This window comes from Lipophrys pholis (genome assembly GCF_963383615.2).
Source record: "Lipophrys pholis genome assembly, chromosome: 2".
Taxonomy (NCBI): Eukaryota; Metazoa; Chordata; class Actinopteri; order Blenniiformes; family Blenniidae; genus Lipophrys; species Lipophrys pholis.
The window spans coordinates 39,129,546-39,136,377 of NC_137636.1; positions in this window are offsets into that span (position 1 = coordinate 39,129,546).

The window sequence follows — 6,832 nt, forward strand, 5'->3', positions numbered from 1 at the left end:
TCCATTCACCAAACAACTCCCAGTCATCTTCTCAGGTTGACCAAGTCAACCACAGCACCACCCACATACTCAGGTATGGCAACAGCAGTGGTACAGATGAAGAGGTGAACCTCCAACAGGTGCTGGTGACCATTCGGTCCACCGTGCACCACTCCACAGGGTTCACTCCCATCAAAAGAATGACTGGTAGAGAAACGACCTTTCACTGCACCTTCTGGACCAACCAGAAGAGGGCAGTGTTGTCACGGCCTGCACAGTAGAGCCACTCAATCCATTTACTCCCTCGGAGTAAGGTTATCTCCTCCCGTAGTGAGGGGGGAGAACCTCCACCCCAGGAGCAGAGGAGATTCTTTATCAGTAGGGTTTAGTGACAGCATGCTCAGATCCCATCAGGTGCATGTACTAACCCTGCCACCATCAGAAATCTAACTCCGCCTCCTCAGACAACCTGAGCAGTTACAAAGCTTGAGTTGAACCGTTCAGGGAATAGAGTTACTGTAAAGTCATCTCCAGCTCTATTAACACCACTTAGCATGCCTTAGACTCTGTCGAGTATTGTTTAGGAGAAATAACCCCTGTGTGCAGTCAGAGATCTCACAGGAGATTGTAGGGAGATGAGCTCCTCCGTTAGCAGCTTCAGTACAGGTAGAACCACCTTACTTAGCGCCACTAACCCGGGTTGAGCAATTTCTCAGGACTAACACCACCACGGTTATAAACCTTCACAGATACATCTGACATAGTCTGTGCAGTGCTATTTTAACCTCTGTGGACCCACAGAGCCAAGAGCCAAGAGCCAAGCCAACCCCCCAGATGGCTGGTGGCTCTTGGACGCCTACTCACTGGTGAACCACCGCCGATGGCGTTGCACATGCCAGGTGCAACCACCTCCAAATGTTACAGATCAGACTCGATTTCCTGCATCCGGTACCTCCGCTTTTGTAAACTGGTCCACAAACATGTCGCGAGCTAATCCCTATCCTCCGGGAGGTGTGGGAGGAGCCTACTAACTATTTTCGAACCACCTGTCCCAGTTTCCTTTCTTCAACTCTGGTACTTCATTTTCATTCATGTTTGGCAAACTGTACGAAATGAGTCTTGTGGTTGTAGGTAGTTAGAAAACAAGTTAAAAGTCTGCCCAGACGGGTCTCTCTGTCTGCCCAGACATTAGTCTTGCACATGAACTGTATGAACTGTATGAACTGTTGGACTGTTGGACTGTTGTGGACATGATGTTTTCCAGGACATTCGGACGTTCACATGGACTCCACGATCATATGGACGATATGGCCCAGGTTTGTTCCAAAGACTGTGATTAGCATCCCACTCTTCAGAACAAAGGGGGGATGTTGGGGCCGCAGACTCAGTGATATGTTTCTCCTAGTTTCTCCCCCGAAAGGAAAACACCAGCCCCAATGGATAGGCCATAAAACAGCAGGGGAGTGAGCCAGACCCCGGAAGTGGCCAATGAGGATGCTTGAATCCGACCCGAACACACCACAGGGGTCCAAACCCAAGTTGGTGAGACTCACAATCTACCAACACTCTCGGCTGTTCAATCCGACCATCGAGGGAGAAACATCTTTCCCTCATCAGGATGGTATTAGAGAGCACCAAGCAGAAACAAAGAGACAGAACCAACACCAGCCCGCTGGACGAGCAGGACCCAGTTTGGACTACATCTTCTGTTTTCCGCTATTTTTCCTGTTTTGGGGGGATTCTGGAGACCAGAGCCAGCGTCTCCTATTCTCCAAAATCATCCTCTCAGCTGTCTACTGCTGCAGCTGGAGCCAGGCCTCTGAATTCAGGACGCTGGATTAAGACCCGGTAACAACCAGTTACCACCGCCTCCCAGAACCAACAGCACCACGGACGGTGCTGTCCAGAACCAGAGGGTGAGAGCTTTTGTCTGGGCAGAGAATAGTTAGAATGATGTTCTGTTGAAAATGCAATGTGTTTCCATGTGCCGCTCAGAAGGCCGCACCAACCAAGTCCAGGACTCTGGTTTCCCACCTCAGAACCAGAGGTCCGAGTGAGCTCCAGGCCCACTGGGAGCTCTGTGTGGAGGAACCACGGTTCAGAACCGAGCCTCACAGAATTCTCTGTCTTTCTCTTGTCTTCATCCTCTCTCATCTCTCCCCCTCCTTCACTAACCCACATATATGCGCCCCCCTTTCTCCATTCACTGCATGTAACACCTACATGATAGCTGCTGCAGGGCAGATCTGCCGTGATCACAAGAGCCCTAACTGCAGGACCCGACCTCCACTTAGGACTCAGAACCGGGCCAACGGAACCGCCCGTTCGTTACGCCCTCGGTAGACTAACTCGCTCCGAGACCGCCCTCGCGCACGTGCGCGCTCGACAGACGTCTTGTTTATCTGGCCGCTAAGCAACCGCCGCGTCCCCAGAAAGAGCGAGTCAAACACCTCTAGTGGTCGCGTGGGTCATCGCAATCCCTCTTGACATCCACCTGGTGGACACATCAAGTCATTGCGCTCTCCGTCTGCGCGCCGCCGCACGCCCCTAGTGGTCGTCACAGTCACCGCAGTGACCCGCCGACGTCTGCCTCCACCTGGTGGACGTCCGAGGTCATTACACCCCCTCACATTGACCCGAGGACGTCTGCCTCCACCTGGTGGACAATCGAGGTCATCACACCCCCTCGTCACGCACGCACGCACGCACGCACGCACACATGCACGCACACACACACACACACACACACACACACACACACACACACACACACACACACACACACACACACACACACACACACACACACACACACACACACTTTTTGTACATAGTGTTGCTGTTTAATAGATTAGATCTCCGTGTTAGATGTCGTTTGCTATTTGAATGTGTTGATTTATGAGATGATTCCAGAATTATTTATGAATTAATACATTTTTATTAATAAATACCTGTTAGCTGAATTGAACGCTTCTTGGTGATTATTGTGTATTTATTGTTGACAATTCACTGGTTTGTAACAGTCTGTGCTCGGATCTCACACCTTCCATTCTATTTAACATTGTTATATTTTTACACAGAAATATTAACTAACTTAAATAAACTTTTTACAAACGAGACTGATATTTTGGTATTAGCTATTTCCAGTTTATCTGGTGGTGCCCCGATTTATTATTAATACATAAATAAGAAATTTATGCAAATTAATAATATTTTTATTAAAAAAAAATTGATAATTTTTTATTTTTTTTGTTTTTAAAGTAATTATTCAATTACTTGAGGAGTTGTTAATGAGTAAATGACCGTTTACTTCCATTAATAATTTCAATTTTTCATAAATTACTTCCAGTGATTTATTACTTTTAGTAATCTATTACTTACAGTAATTATATGCTAATAACCAACCATAAACCCCAACACAGACTATAAAATATTCACCTTAATAATTGTTGAGAGGATAGAGAATATGATCCCAGATGTGAAGGACACTGACCAAACAGGCTTTGTTAAAATCCAGACCATGTGAGGCGAGCAGCACATCTTCTGGACGTGATGAGCAGGAGGAAGACCAGATCTTTAGCCACGAGCTTTGAAGCAGTGACGGCGCTTTTCTCAGTGCGGTGGGACTTTTTATACTACAACGTTTCTGCTTTTATGATGCAATTATATGATGTCTTAAATCCATATACCGTTCACCAGTGGACCTCATTAAAATACCGTTAGGCAGGGCTGCCCACTGTGTCCATCTTATTTACATTATTATAGAACCACTTGCTCAAAAAATTGGAGAAGACCTAAAAATGAGAGGAATCTTATTTAAGGGAAGAGAATATAAAACATGTCTGTACGCAGACGACACCCTGGTGTCCTTGTCTGTCCCTGATCTCAGTCTGCCTGCGCTCATGTCCTGTCTCAATGAATTTTATTTTTTACTCGGGATACAAATTGAATATAGAAAAAACTCAGACACTCTCTTTTAACTATTTACCACGAGAAGACATTGTTGACGAGAAGACGCAAATTGTTTAGATATAATTGGAAAACTAAAATTATGAAATACTTGGGTATTAATATTCCAAAGACTCTAAAAGAAATATACGATGCAAACCATCACAAAGAAGATTAAAAATGAGCTGGACAGATGGGCTCCCTGACACTGGACCTGATCAACAGGATAGAAAGTATAGAGATGATTGTTCTACCTCCACTCTCGGTATCTATGGCAGAACAAGACACCAAGGGTACGTTCTAGAACCTTCCACTTACCAGGAGATCAAGGAGGGATGCCACTGCCCTGCCTGGAGAGCTGCGACAGAGCAGCACAATCTCAGTCTACTGGTGTGATGACAGGAACCAAGAACTAGAACTCAGCCAACTTCAAACCTGCACAGCTTGAGTTTCCGTTTAAAGGTAATACTTCATATTGTGTGAGTTCATCTGATTCTGGGTTGGACAGTTTCCAACACCTGCAGGAAAAACACAATTAAAACAACCTTTCTCCAGAAACCTACAGCTCAGACACCATTGTCACAAGAACATTAAAACACCTGAGAATTGCACCAGAGACCTCATCAGCATTATCACCAGTGCTTATAAAGGTAGAAGCTACAGGAGGGAGGTCTCTGGACTTTACTCAGGCCTGTGATCCTTCAAACACATTTCAACAGTTTGTACTAAACGTAGTTGGGAGAAGGAAACAACTAAAACACTGGAACATCACGAGTGGTTAAATATATATCAGATTAATTCCTCCTCCACCGGTTCAGGGCAGCAGAGGAATATTATCAGGTATTTACAACCTCGAAAAGAAAGTACCAACAGAGTGGCAGAACAGAATTGCTGGAGACAATGTCCTCCTGGGATGGCTGACCATTATCACATCTTCTGGGGTTACCCTGGAATCCAACTGTACTGGTCCAAAGTAATCAAAGAAATAAAAGCATTTCTTGGTTGTGACATTGAGTACAACTTATAAAACGTATATTTATGTAACCTACCATCCCACTTAAATTCCCAGGATAAGTACCTTCTGAAAATATTGCTGACAGCCAGCAATAAATCTATAACAAGGAAATGGCTAAACAGGAAGCCACCTACGATGGGAGAATGGACCGCCACAGTAAAAGAACTATACAAAATGGAAAGATTGACATTCTCCCTAAGACAATAAAGCTGAGAAATACTGGTTGAAAAGGCTATTATATTTAACCATAATCTGCTGACTATAGTGGGACTGATGGACGGACTCATATTAGAGGAATTCCCAGCCAGGGGGGGTGAACCTCTGCCGACACACCGGCCTCCCGCTCCTCTCATCCCTCCTATGGATTACCGTAATCCCAGGCAACACAGAAATATTGCTGTTTGTTTGTATTTCTCTGATAAACCACAATGTATCTCACCTGATTGTTCTGCTCGACACTGTTCTGTTTTATTAATGTTTGATATGATTTGTTCTCGATATAAAATCCAACAATTGGATCTAAAATTGCGCCGGTACGGTGCAGTGGCTTTAGAAGTGTGATCACACACTTTTCCCTCCAGATGTTGACTTCTTCTCACTCCTCCTGCATTCCTGCAGCCTTTATGTTTTTCCGGAGGAGCATTGCTGGTCGAAGGTGTAATATCTAAATTTGTCAAATTTGTCTGCTCGTCCGGTATCTTGTTATTGAGCGACTGTACCTCAACCAATGAGATGAGCGGGATTCTGTATTGTCATACTCGTGTGTGAGTATGCTGTCAGCTCATTGGTCACAGAGCAGGAGAGGCGGTGGAATAACTTTACAGTAAGTTCTGATATAAGGCGCCCGGCTGGTCATAAATTCCATTGACATTTTACAGACTATTTTTGATTCTCAGGGTCATAAAAGACAAAGTGGCTCTCAAAACACCTTTAGGCTCAATACGGGACGATTCCGTTTTTCAAGGGGCGGTTGGCAACCTTACCCACACCTAACCAACACACCCCCCGACCTAACCAACACACCCCCCGACCTAACCAACACATCCCCACACCTCACCAACACACCCCCACACCTAACCAACACACCCCCACACCTAACCAACACATCCCCACACCTCACCAACACACCCCCACACCTAACCAACACATCCCCACACCTAACCAACACACCCCCCGACCTAACCAACACACCCCCCGACCTAACTAACACATCCCCACACCTCACCAACACACCCCCACACCTAACCAACACACCCCCCGACCTAACCAACACATCCCCACACCTAACCAACACACCCCCACACCTCACCAACACACCCCCACACCTAACCAACACATCCCCACACCTAACCAACACATCCCCACACCTAACCAACACACCCCCCGACCTAACCAACACATCCCCACACCTAACCAACACACCCCCACACCTAACCAACACATCCCCACACCTAACCAACACATCCCCACACCTCACCAACACACCCCCACACCTAACCAACACATCCCCACACCTCACCAACACACCCCCACACCTAACCAACACATCCCCACACCTAACCAACACACCCCCACACCTAACCAACACATCCCCACACCTCACCAACACACCCCCACACCTAACCAACACATCCCCACACCTAACCAACACACCCCCCGACCTAACCAACACATCCCCACACCTCACCAACACACCCCCACACCTAACTAACACATCCCCACACCTCACCAACACACCCCCACACCTAACCAACACATCCCCACACCTAACCAACACACCCCCCGACCTAACCAACACATCCCCACACCTCACCAACACACCCCCACACCTAACCAACACATCCCCACACCTCACCAACACACCCCCACACCTCACCAACACACCCCCAC